Source organism: Saimiri boliviensis, chromosome 2, assembly GCF_048565385.1.
Source record: "Saimiri boliviensis isolate mSaiBol1 chromosome 2, mSaiBol1.pri, whole genome shotgun sequence".
Lineage (NCBI taxonomy): Eukaryota > Metazoa > Chordata > Mammalia > Primates > Cebidae > Saimiri > Saimiri boliviensis.
The window spans coordinates 107,965,045-107,979,158 of NC_133450.1; the positions used below are offsets into that span (position 1 = coordinate 107,965,045).

General features: G+C 35.8%; 1 long non-coding RNA gene across 7 annotated transcripts in view; it reads right to left on the reverse strand.

Annotated features, from left to right (window-relative positions):
- Positions 1-14,114, reverse strand: part of LOC141583633 (uncharacterized) — a 166,352-nt gene that overhangs the window by 137,572 nt on the left and 14,666 nt on the right. For 6 of the 7 annotated variants that reach the window (XR_012516383.1, XR_012516380.1, XR_012516384.1 and 3 more), the window contains exon 1: positions 684-7,044. This is a non-coding gene — a long non-coding RNA (uncharacterized LOC141583633). Of the gene's footprint in view, positions 1-683; positions 7,045-14,114 lie in introns of those variants that run through there. The other variant, XR_012516379.1, reaches the window with a different exon arrangement.

Here is a 14,114-nt window from a genome sequence, read left to right on the forward strand (position 1 = left end):
GGGGTTAAAAAGACATAAGGGCCCTAGACAGGGGCAAAGCTATTTCTATATTATTGAAACTTCCTTTCTCTCAGAGGAGAAAATCTGTTTATTATTCCAAGAAAGAACATAAACACACATGAACACAACCTGATTCTTACCTCCTCATGGCACACATCAGCTTCTAATACTCTTAGCTCTACCCAATTCTTTCAATAGACCTATATGCCAGCTCTACACTGTGGTGCAATGCCATTCTAAGTTAATGAGGGGCAAAGAGTTTCTCCCTTTTTTTTTCACAAATGAAATCACCATTAAGCACTCAAAATTGTAATTTAGCAGATGCCTGGAAACTGCAGGTTGGTAATAAAGGTAAACATATGGGCAGTTGCCTCCAGGGGTGTAAAGCTTCAGATGCTGTGGGGAGCCTTGAAAGCAGAACAAATGCTGTGCACAGTACAGAGGCCCTGAGTTGTCCCAGGCTGCATGTTGAGTCATGTTTTTCTGAGGCTGTTATGTTTCCTGTGGTTTAATATTTTACCAACACCCAACCTTATGGACAGGACAGCGGTAGAGTCTAAGATAAATAAAAAGAATAAAATTCAAGCTAAGTATAGGTATGTGCCATTTTGAATACTTTAAACAATGCAAACCAGAAAATCCAACTCTAACAAGTTAATAAATCAGGAAAGACATTATTTCACCGAATTGGAAGTTCAGAAGTAGAACAGTCTGCAGAAGCACAGCATTCAGTGGCGTCATTCTGTCTCTCTGCTCTGACTGCCGTAGCACCAGCTTTGTCCCAAAGCTTCAGAATCTGCTTCCACCTCCTCCTCTGCCATGGTGGCAATATAACCTCTGTGGCAATCACTGAATAAAATAAGCCAAAAAAAACTGTCATCCTCACAGAAGAGTAAAGCATTGCTTAACTGCAGACAGCTGCATTTACAATTAGTTACTTAAAAGAAACATAGAAAACAATAGGTTCCCAGCATGGCCTTGCAGGTGGGAAAATAACTTTTAGAGGACATTTATTCCATGCAAGCACATTACTTATAGTTCATTATTTAACATTTGAAATAACTTAGCAAAATAGGTATTATTAACCCAGATGATATAACAACTGAGATAAAAATAAAATTAATAACTGGTCACAGATACAATAGCATCATGACAAACATTTTCAATCTCAATAGTTGGCATAGAATCAAACACTACAAAGAAAAGAAAAATATTCTTGTCTTTAAAAAAGATTCATTTAATTAAATTTACTGAAGACCACTTACTGGTATATACAAATTAGAAGAAAATGACAGGCTTTTATTAATAAGTCAAACTCAAGGAGGAATAATTTAAGCTAAGAATTAAAGAATGGGTGGGATTAGGATTGGCAGATACAGAAAGAAGGGCATCCAAAGGTACAGATTAGCTCCATTGAAATCACCAAGTGAGACAGCAGAGATCAGGTTTTGTAAATGAATAACAATCTGGTCTGTTAAAATACGGGATAATTACAATGAACCAGACATTTCTTATGCACTACTTCTAGTCTCTCAACTCTTATTTTGGTAACAGCTGTGGCAACTAGCTCCCTGCATGTTTAGCTGTCATAGGACAGCTTCTTGTAAGAGTAAATCAAAAGTGCCTGCCAGGGTACCTACTGTGAGCTTCTGTTTTTCTACTTGTGGCTTCTTAAGAGATATGGGAATGGAATAACCACAGGAACCCTAAATACACAGAAGCCCTTGGCACACAGATACTGACAACACAGAGGTATAGAAGAGTTAATGAATACAGAAATCCTCAATTAAGTGCTAAAGATTGTGACTAAATACTTACCCTATTTATTCTTCCAGTTCATAGATTTTAGCTACATGCCATAAAGTTTCTTGGATGTCCTATAATCATGTGGTCATGATCTCCAACTCTAATCTGCTTTCTGCTTTCATCCTATTTCAAAATTTACACATTTATTTCTCCCACAAATTGTTTAAGGCATAACAGTTTTTAAATATTTTGGAAAGAATAAAAAAAGCAAAAACAAAAAAAATGGTGGTGTCACTTATAGAACAGAAATAAGCTACAGGAATATCACATATTGAAGAGAAAATAATGGGTTTGTTTATGGACTTACTAAGTTTAAAATGTGAGAGGTTTGTTCAAATAAAGCTGTTAATGAAAATGCAGACTTGCATTCATATTGGAATTTAATAAAGAAAAAATATGTGACAGTGTCACAAAAAGAACAGATGATACGATAATACAGCATTTAATCATCAGTAGAAGATTAGATAGAGAAAAGGCCTCCAAAATCTGAAATAAGACAAATAATCCTCAGAGTATGGAGAAGACCTAGAACTACATTACACTGGTTTTTCAAGAGGAGGCAGTAATCAACAGGTACAAATGTTAAATAAAATAAAATACAGAAGGATTATAAAATATCTTCTATTCAAAGATTAAAATGAATCTAAAGATGTGGGAGTACGATTTCATTTAAGTGACAGAAAAATTACTTATGCTACAAAATTTTGCAGAGTAAGATGATAATAAGAAAGTAAAACTATATAAATACTGGTGTTTTAAAAGTTTTCCACTGAATGCACAGAAATATAACAAGTCAAGGGACAGGAGTTTTGAGACTTCAGAAAACATATGCCTGTTTGACATCTGATGTGGTTTGACTGTCTTCCCAACCAAATCTCATCTCGTAGTTTCCATAATCCCCATGTGTCTTGGAAGGGACCTGGTGGAAGATAATTGAATCATGGGGTCGATTACCCTTATGCTGTTCTCATGATAGTGAATGAATTCTTATGAGAGATGATGGTTTTATAAGGGTTTTTTTCCCCCTTTTGCCTGGCACTTCTTCCTGCCATCATGTGAAGAAGGATGTGTGTTCTTCCCATTCCACCATGATTGTAAGTTTCCTGAGGCCTCCCCAGCCATGCGGAACTATGCATCCATTAAACCTCTTTTCTTTATAAATTATCCAGTCTTAGACAGTTCTTTATAGCAGCATGAGAATGGACTAATAGTACATCCAAGGAGAAAGATTTAAAATAAATGAAAAAGAAAATCACAGATTCAATCAACAGACTAAGCTAACATTAGGTATGTTCCAAGATGAACTAAGTAGCTCCCGACACAGAAATGGGTATGGAAGGTTGAACATGAGAAAGTCCTGCAATAACAAAAGTAGAAAAAGGGACAAAATATATAAGCAAATTGTTCACTAGGAAAAAAATACAAATAATTTTTAGTCATATTCAAAGTTATAAAGCCTAAATTATATAAGAAATGAAAATGAAATGTGCATACCAAGTATCCATCTATTGGCATGCAAAGATCAAAATATAAAATGTGAAGGAAAACAGGTATTTTCATATGCCTCATAGATTGTAAATCATGTTCTTCATGGTTGTAAACTAATGTATCATGTACTTTAAAATAATATTTGGAAATATTTTAGCAGTAATTCCACTTCTAATAATTCATCTTAAATATATACCATCATACACACTCAAATTATATATATAGCTACCATATATATGTGTGTGTATATATATATATATATATAGAGAGAGAGAGAGAGAGAGAGAGAGGGAGAGAGACAGAGAGAGTGTGTGTGTAGTTTATTGAAGAACTGCTTTTAATAGCAAATATTAAAAAATATTAAATTAATAGAAAATTAATAAATCAATTACTGCACAACTATGCTAAGTATTCCATGGCAGCTCCTACAAAAATTTACTAATAGGTCATGACTACTAAGAGCCATTGAAAGCAATTCCAGATGTACGAAATGTGCTATTTTTCAAAGAGATGCACTAACCAATGAGCCTGAAATATCCCTGAAAGAACATGCAACCTGCCAATGTTTTTGTCCATTGATGGAATTTGGAGAACAGACTTAGTTTTGCTATACACCCTTTTGTACTCTTGCAATTATAACCACATAATATCAATTAAGTGTTGCAATAGACAGAAATTATAACCAGAGGCCACAATGTGTTTGTTTCCTGTTGATTGGTTGGTTGGTTGGCTGATTCTTATTTTTATTCATTTATTTTTTTGAGATGGAGTCTCGCTCTGTCACCAAGGCTGGATTGCAATGGTGCGATGTTGGCTCACTGCAACCTCAGTCTCCCAGGTTCAAGCAATTCTCCTGCCTCCACCTTCCGAGTAGCTGGAATTACAATCATGCACTACCACGCCCAGCTGATTTTTGTATTTTTAGTAGAGAAAGGGTTTCACCATGCTGGCAAGATGGTCACAATGTCTTGATCTTGTGATCCGCCCACTTCAGCCTCCCAAAGTTCTGGGATTACAGGTATGAGCCACTGTGCCCTGCCGGTTGGCTGACTTAAAGCACAGACTTTGAGTAAATGAAAAGTTATTGATAAAAGGATCCAAGAATGCAGAAAACACTGAGCTCACCTTTAATGTTTTATTGTAAAGATTATAAAGAAATCTGAGGACTACTTATAAGACCAAAAAAGTTGAAGATGCTAAAACATACAATGTAAAGATACTATAACTATGAACATTAATCCAGTTTAAGTACTAGTTCATTTTTGACAGATACATATTCATTCTCACTGTTGTCTTTAAAAAATTTTTTTTCAAGATAATTCATAATTTACTATAGTCACTATTTTCTACAACAGATCTCTGAAAGTTATTCCTTCTAGCTAACTGAAATTTTGTATCCTTTAGCCATCTCTCAGCCCCTGTTAAGCACCATTCTATCCTCTACTTCTTTAAGTTTGACTTACTTAGATTCCACATATAACTGAGATCATGCGGTGTTTGTTTTTCTGTGCCTGGCTTATTTCACTTAACATAATGTTCTCTAGCTTCATCCATGTTATCTCAAATGACAGGATTTCATTCTTTTTCAAGGCAAATTAGTATTGTGTATAGACACTTATGTTTTCTTTCTTTATTCATCAATTTATGGACACGTAGATTGATTCCATATATTGACTATTGTGAATAATACTGCAACGATCATAGGAGTGAAGATATCTTTCAAAATATTAATTTTATTTCCTTTGGATATGCACTTAGTAGTGAAATCACTGAATCATATGGCAATTTTATTATTAATATTTTGAAAAACCTCCAGACTGTTTTTCATAATGGCTATACTAATTTACATCACTACCAACCATGTACAAGGGTTCCCTTTCCTCCACATCTTGACAAAACCTTTTAATTTTTTGATAAAAGCCAGTCTGACAGGTGTGAGGTAATATTTCATTGTGGTTTTAATTTGCATTTCTTTAATGATACGTGATACTGAGCATTTTTTCATATACCTAACAAATTTGTATGTCATCTATTAAGAAATTTCTATTTAGGCCATTTGCCTATTTATTTAAAGGAGGTTGTTTTCTTGCTATTGAACGGAATTTCTTATGTATTTTGGATATTAACTCCTCATCAGATATGTACGGTTTGCAAATGTTTTCTCTCATTGTGCAGGCCATCATTTCAGTCTGTTGTTTCCTTTGCTATTCAATTTTTTAGTTTGATGTAATTCCATTTATCTGTTTTTGCTTTTATTTCCTGTGCTTTTGTCATATCAAACAAACCATTGCTTATTCCAAAGTCATGGAGCTTCTACCATGTGTTTTCTTCTAGTAGTTCTACAGTTTCAGGTATTATGCTTATGTTTTTAAACCACTTGGATTTGAATTTTGTATATGGTCTCAAATAAGGCTTTAATTTCATACTTCTGAATGTGGATATTAATTTTTCTGAATATCCTTTATTATAAGTCCCCATTGTTGGCTAATAAGTTTGAACGAAACCATTAAGCAATAGTGTATTTTAAAGACAGTGCTTTAAGATATTTTAAGCTTTTTCTATGATGTTTCATTATTTGTTTGGTAGACAAAATGGCATTTATTTGTTATGAGAAATGAAATATGAATATATACATTGAATTCTGAAATTTTCAGTCAACTGTCTACTTTTTCAATAATATATGCAAACAATACGGAAGCCTATTCAGATTCTTTCAGATCTTGAAAGTCCCTGTCTTCCCGAAATATAATATCAATTATGATTCAAGTAAAAACAAATAGTGATTTTTGAGAAAGTATTTGAAAACAATTCAGAATATTAACTTGTTTCTCAACAAAATAAGATGAAGTACACTTGAAATATAAATAATGTTTGAAAAATTGTAATAAAAGAAAAATTGCTTTAACTCAAAGAAGAAAATATCTTCCTTTGCCTTTAATTATACCTGTCCTCTACCTCCTACATTGACAAGTTTCTATTGATGTGAAGAAAAATTCCCTTTCTGCTGACTTAGCTAGATCTACCTTTTTCATCTTTTGCCACCAGTCACATATGCCACACACTTAATATTATTTTGACCCCAATTTCTCTTCTCTAATTTCTAGTCAAGTAATTGACTGTTTTTTTTTCTATTCCTGCTTGTACTATGTTTGCTGATTTGCTTATTTACATTCATTTACATTATTATGCATCTCTAAAAGGTGAACTTATTTTGTGTTCCACAGTAATTTATATTGTATTGATTGTAGATTAATATTCCTAATCAAATTATCTAAAACCAAGCTCTTTAATAGGCTCTTCCTGTTGACTACTATATTAAATAGATAATCCTCATTCTAGTTTCTTTCTTTCTTTCTTCTTTTTTTTTTTTTTTATTTTTTTTTTTTGAGACAGAGTCTTCCTCTGTTGCAAGGCTGGAGTGCAGTGGCCCCATCTCAGCTCACTGCAACTTCTGCCTCCTGGGTTCAAGTGATTCTCCTGCCTCAGCCTCTGAGCCTCTGGAGTAGTGAGATTATAGGTGCACGCCATCACACCTAACTAATTTTTGTATTTTTAGTACAGGTGAGGTTTCACCATGTTGGCCAGAATGGTCTCCATCTCTTGACCTTGTTAGCCACCCGCCTTGGCCTTTCAGAGTGCTGGGATTACAGGCATGAGCGACTGCATGCGACCTCTAGTTTCTTTTTTTTTTCTTTTTTAAATATTTTAATTTATTTATTTTACTTTAGGTGCATACAATATCTGGCATTTCTCCCCATGTTATCTCTCCCCCTTCCCACCCTCCCCAACCCCCACTGTATCTCCCCTAGTCCCCTCAACTGCCCCCAGTTTGTGATGCTGTTTGCCAGTATTGCAAAATAAAAATCTGAAGGAAATATAGGGCAAGATTTGGAAGTCAGTGGTACTACTTTGCTAAGGACTTAAAAAACAAACTAAAATTAACTCCAGATGGATTAAAGACTTAAACATAAGACCTAACACCATAAAAACCCTAGAAGAAAATCTAGGCAAAACCATTCAGGACATAGGCATAAGCAAGGACTTCATGATAAAACACAAAAGCATTGGTAACAAAAGCAAAAATAGAAAAATGGGACCTAATCAAACTCCACAGCTTCTGCACAGCAAAAGAAACAGTCTTTAGAGTGAATCGGCAACCAACAGAATGGGAAAAAATGTTTGCAATCTACCCATCTGACAAGGGGCTAATATCCAGAATCTACAAAGAACTAAAACAGATTTACTAGAAAAAAACAAACAACCTCACTCAAAAGTGGGCAAAGGATATGAACAGACACTTTACAAAAGAAGACATACATGAGGCCGACAAACATATAAAAAAATGCTCATCATCACTGGTCATTAGAGAAATGCAAATCAAAACTACATTGAGATACCACCTCAAGCCAGTTAGAATGGCGATCATTAAAAAATCTGGAGACGAGATGCTGGAGAGGATTTGGAGGAATAGGAACACTTTTACACTGTTGGTGGGAATGTAAATTAATTCAACCATTGTGGAAGACAATGTGGTGATTCCTCAAGGACCTAGAAATAGAAATTCCATTTGAACCAGCAATCCCATTACTGGGAATATATCCAAAGGATTATAAATCATTCTACTATAAGAACACATGCACACGAATGTTCATTGAAGCACTGTTTACAATAGCAAAAACTTGGAACCAACCCAAATGCCCATTGATGATAGACTGGACAGGGAAAATGTGGCACATATACACCATGGAATACTATGCAGCCATAAAAAATGATGAGTTTGTGTCCTTTGTGGGAACATGGATGAATCTGGAAACCATCATTCTCAGCAAACTGACACAAGAACAGAAAATCAAACACTGCATGTTCTCACTCATAGGTGGGTGTTGAACAAAGAGAACACATGGACACAGGGAGGGGAGCATCACACACTGGGGTGTGTCAGAGGGAAATAGGGGAGGGACAGTGGGGGATGTGGAGTTTGGGAGAGATAGCATGGGGAGAGATGCCAGATACAGATGATGGGGAGGAAGGCAGCAAATCACACTGCCATATGTGTACCTATGCAACAATCTTGCATGTTCTTCACATGTACCCCCAAACCTAAAATGCAATTTAAAAAAAGAAACTAGAATAGGAACACTCTAGTTTCTAAGTCCTTAGCAAAGTAGTACCACTAACTTCCAAATCTTGCCTTATATTTCTTTCAGATTTTTTTTTCAATACTGGCAAACAATATGACCAGCTGTTATTTGGAAATATTCCATAACTGTAAACAGTTCCTTTTGAGCTCAAGTAATCATCTTCTCCTGGAGTGCCCTTGGCTCACCCTTACCCATTAATTATTTCCTTTCACAGGCAAGTGTAGCCATTCCTCAATCTTTTAAATTTTGTTTCAATTGCTTTTGCACTGATACGTGTGTGTGTCGTATACACATTTATATATAAAACCACTAGATGAACTTCACCTTTATATTAAAGAGATTTTCTTTTTTAAAAACATAGACAAAAGTCTCTGTGGGAGCCTTATGAATCAGGTAGGAGGTTGTGAAATTTAAGTGGAGCAGAAGACCTAGGAGGGTAATTTTGAGAATTCAGTCTTGAGCCCAGGTGACATTCCTGCTAATTGCTGTCCTGGGTTCAAACCCTGTAATGGCCTTATTCCCTGAAGGACTGGCTATAGCCCTCTTTGGCCTTGGGTCTGCTATCAAAACCATCTGGCAAGCGATCCAAGAGGAATCACACACACTAGTGCCTCTGCAGACAGGTTCATCTGCCTGTCGACATCAGTGTTGGCAATGAACATAAAAGTTATTGTACAATGTGGCTCCATTCCCATCACCTGGTCTCAGGTTGGTAGTGCTCACACAAGGACCCAGGGAGAGACTTACCCAGGTATGCTACCAGGACAGGCTTGCTGGCCTCTGTTTCACAGCAGATCCTGAGGAGCCCTGGTTTGGCTCCAGCTCCTTTCTGTTGCAACCTGGGAGTAATCCCATCCCTGCAGAGAAGTGCTGGGAATCTAGCCCATCTGAACAATCAGGACTGCCTTGCTGAACTCCTTGTAGCAGATCCTGACAGAGCCTTGTCCTGACTCCAGCCCTTTTCAGTTGCAGCCAGGGAACTATTCCATCCTTGTAGGGAACAGCTGGCACAAAAACTGCTGGGAAACAAGCCTGTCTGTGTTAACTAGGCAGGCTTGCTAGCCTGTATCTCAGAGTAGATCCTGAAGTTTCTCTGTTGCAGCTCCAGCCCCCTTCTGCCACAACTCCAGACTTACCCTTCCTGTGCAGAGAACTCTTGGAAGACGCAAGCAGATAGGCTTGCTGGCCTTTCTCCTACATCACTTCTGAAAAGGGCCCTGAATGTAGTTCCAATCTCTTTCAGCTACATTCTGAGAGCAATCCTATAGGAGTGTCATTCACTGGTGCCACTGGCTTGGGCTTACTAATATCAGTCCTATAGAAGATTCTGACTTAGCTTAAAGCTTTGTTTTAGTTCCTTAAAGTTGAAGTCTCAGAAAAGTTCCACCCAGCCAGGGTTCCACCAAAAGACATATCCATCTTGGTCCCTGTGGCAAGCATGCCAACTTCTGTCCCTGAGTAGATTGTTAAGTAGCTCTGAATCTTGGTCACAACCCATTTAGTTTGCATATGGGGAGCAGTATGGATTGCCTAGGAATCCACGGAGGGAAATCCAGTGATGACCAACAGGTTGATGCCCTGACCTTAGTCTCACTGTGAATATTGAAACAGCCCTGTTAATTGGCTCCTGCCCTTATTAAGACAATCTGAGGGCAGGTTTGCTCACCCAGAAACCCACTGAAAAACATGTCTTTTCATGACCCTGGAGTCAGGTCTGAATATTTCTGTCTCAGCTGTAGACTTCACACCACCTTACATCTTAGTTTCACCCCATCTCAGTATTAGACTAGAGCAATAGGGAAGCCCAGGGCCCCATCCAGGGATCTAACAGGAGCCATCTCAAAGACAAGGAGGTATTCACAACCATCAGTGTACTTTGTAACAGGTCAACTGCCTGCACACCTTCGAGCAGATCCTTATCCCAGTGGCAACTCCACAGACCAAAGTCCTGGATACAGTCCAGGCCACCCAGGAGCCCAGTAAAACCCAGTCCCACTGGACCTATAAAAATAGGTCTGCCACCTGTGGTCTGTACTGTGGACCCAGCGTCATCCACATAACCCCAATCAACTCTAATCTGAGACAATATCCCATTAGCACAAAGATGAAACAGGAGAAGACTTTAATGTAACAAAACCAGTCTGTAAAACTGAAAGAAGAGTTTGCCTGTTCAAATGCACAGACACCCATACAAGCCTCCAGAAATAACAAAGAATCATGCAAACGTGACACCACCAAAAGAAACTCAGAAAGCTTCAATAATCAACTCAATTATAAATAAAATTATACAAATTACCTGGAAAAGAATTCAAATACTCATCTTAAAGAAGCCCAATAAAATGCAGAAAAACACAGGTAGACAACTCAATGAAATAAAGAAAGCAATACATTTTTAAAATTTAGGAGTTTAATAAAATAATAGAGAACATAAAAAAGAACCAAATAGAAACCCTAAAGCTGAAGAATAAAATGACAGAACTGAATTCAATAGAAACTTTCAAGAGCACATTCACTCATGCAGAAGAAAGAATTAGCAAACTCAAAGATGGGTTATTTGAAATTAGCCCATTAGAAGAATAAAAATAAAACAGATTTTTGAAAAGTGATGAATACAAAGGAGATTTATGGAGCACCATCAAACATACAAATATGCAAGATATGGGGGGCCCCAAAGGACAAGAGACAACGGGATATAAAGCTTATTTAAAGAAAAACTGTCTGTCTGATAGAAATATTGTCTGAAGACTTCGCAAATCTTAGGAGAGATATGAACATACAGATTTGGGAAACAAAAGATTTCAAGCAAGATCAATTAAAAAATATATTACTCTTGGACACATTGTAATCCAAATGTCAAAAGACACAGTCAAACAGAGAATCTTAAAAGCAAGAAGAGAGAAGAAATTCTTTCTTCACATAAAAAGAATCTTCCAAGAAAACCTTCTGAAAAAAAATCTTCAAGTCAAAAGAAAGTGGGATGACCTATTCAAAGTGCTGAAAGAAAAAAACAAATCTAAGAACGCTATCCCCTGCAAAGCCATATTTTCTAAAGAAGAAATAAAGACACTCCAAGACAAATAAAAGCTGAGAAGGCTCATCAACACAAGACTGGCCTTAAAAGAAATGTAAAGAGGGCCAGGCATGGTGGCTCATTTCTGTAATATCAGCATTGTGAGAGACCAAAGCAGGAGGACTGCTTGTGCCCAGGAGTTTGAGACCAGCCTGTGCAACAAAGTCAGACACCATCTCTATTTTTAGAGAAATGCTGAAATAAATTTTTCTGGTTGAAATAAAAAGATAATAATTAACAATATGAAAACATAAGAAAGTATACAATTCACTGGTAAAGGTATCTAGCCAAATTCAGAATACTGTAATACTATAAAGATGCTGTATAAATCACTCTTTAAGAGCTAAAAGAGAAATATATTTAAAAAAAAACACTATAGCTGTAAATAGTAAGTTAACATGTACACAATATAAATACATACATCAATAGTGCAAAATGTAAGAGAAAAGTAAAATTGTTGAGTATACACAATTGAATCTATGGTACTCTCACATTAAATTAAGATATTATAACTATTAGATGTTTTAGATAAGCTTTATAGTAACCATACGACAAACCCTCTAATAGACAAAAGAAAAAAGAAAGGGCTCAAAGCTACAGAAATACAAGAAATACAAATAAAGACAGTAAGATTAAGAAAGAGGAATAAAAAAACCTACAAAAAAGAAGGTCAAAAATTTACAAAATGACAGTAGGAAGTTCTTACCTTTCAATAATCAATTTAAATGTCAATAGATTAAACTTTTTAGTCAAAAGACATAGAGTAGCTACATTGCTAAACCAACCAACCAACCAACAATATGGTGACTATCAGAGACTTACTCTAGCCTTAAGAACATACATAGACTAACAGTGAAGAAATGGAAACAGATATTCCAGGAAAATGGTAGCCAAAAGAGAGCAGGGGTGGCTATACTTATATGAGACAAAATACACTTTAATTCAAAGTTATAAAAGTGCTTCTATTCAACTATTTTAGGTTCCACTTACAAACGAGATCATGTGGTATTTGTCTTTCTGTGCTTGGCTTAATTGACTTATTATAATGTTCTCCAGTTTCATCCATGTTGTTGTAAATAAACAGACTGAAGAATATTGTGTTGTGTGTATATACCATGTTTTCTGTATCTTGTGTTTGCATCTTTTGCAAACATAATGTTTGTGAGATTCATTCATGATTTTTTCTCATAGCTACAGTATACTTATTCTATGAATGTATCACAATTTATTTTATAATTGATGAAAATGTGGATGAATTCCAATGTGTAGCTATTACAAATAAAGCTGCCACAAACATTCTTATATATGTGTTATGTGATATGTGTATACACTTTTGTAGCTATGTATAGCTAGGGATGAAATGTTTTAGTACTAAGATATGCATAGTTTTAGCAAACACGATTTTCCAAACAGGTATAATCAACTTACATCATTGCAACTTGATAGGATTTTGCTAATCCCACCACTAGTCTATGGGATTTCCCATTGCTTCACATTTTGTTAATATTCACCATTGCCTGCTTTTTTGTTTGTTTGTTTTTGATTTTTTGAGATGGAGTTTTGCTCTTGTTACCCAGGCAGGAGTACAGTGGCATGATCTCAGCTCACTGAAACCTACGTCTTCTAAGTTAAACAATTCTCCTGACTCAGCCTCCCAAGTAGCTGGGATTACAGGTGCCTACAACCACACCTGACTAATTTTTGTACTTTTAGTAGAGACAGGTTTTGCCATGTTGAGCAGGCTGGTCTCCAACTCCTGAAAACAGGTGATCCAGCACTCCCAAAGGGCTAGGACTATAGGTGTGAGCCACCACACACAGCCAACAGCCAACCAGTTTTAATTTTTAATATATTTATTCATTTATGTCAAGGTTTTTGCCATTCATTTAGTGATGTTTCATTGTGACATTTTCATAATGACTAAGGAGTTTGACTATATCTTCATACATTTATTAACTACTAATATCTAATATTCATAAAGTATCTTTTGAATTATTTTGCTCACTTTTGGATTATTTGTTTTTACTTTGATTTATACCTTTGTGTATTCTAAGCCCTTTATTAGTTATATATCTTGCAAATGTATTTCCTGTTACATGGTTTATACAGACTATTAGCCATATTTAGCCATAAAAAGGAGAAAATCTTACCATTTGCAACATGAATGAAGCCTGAGGGCATTATGCTAAGAGATATGAGTCAGACAGAAAAAAATACAGTATGCTCTCTTTCACTTACATGTGAAATCAAAAAAGGTCAAACTCAGAAGCACAGTAAAAGGGCAGTTGCCAGAGGTTGGAGAGTGGAACAAATGGGGAGATACCAGTCAAAGGGTATAAACTTTTAGTTACAAGATGAACAGGTTCTTGGAATGATATCTACACATAGTGACCATAGTTAATAATACTGTATTGTATAACTGAACTTTACTAAAAGCATAGATTTGGTGTTCTCATAAAAAAAAGTATGTGGGGAGATGGACATGTTAACTAACTTGACTGTTGTAATCATTTAAACAATATGTATGTGTATCAGAAATCATATATACCTTAACTATATATAATTTTATTCATCAATTAAAGTCAATAGAAGTTGGAAAATTTTTAAAC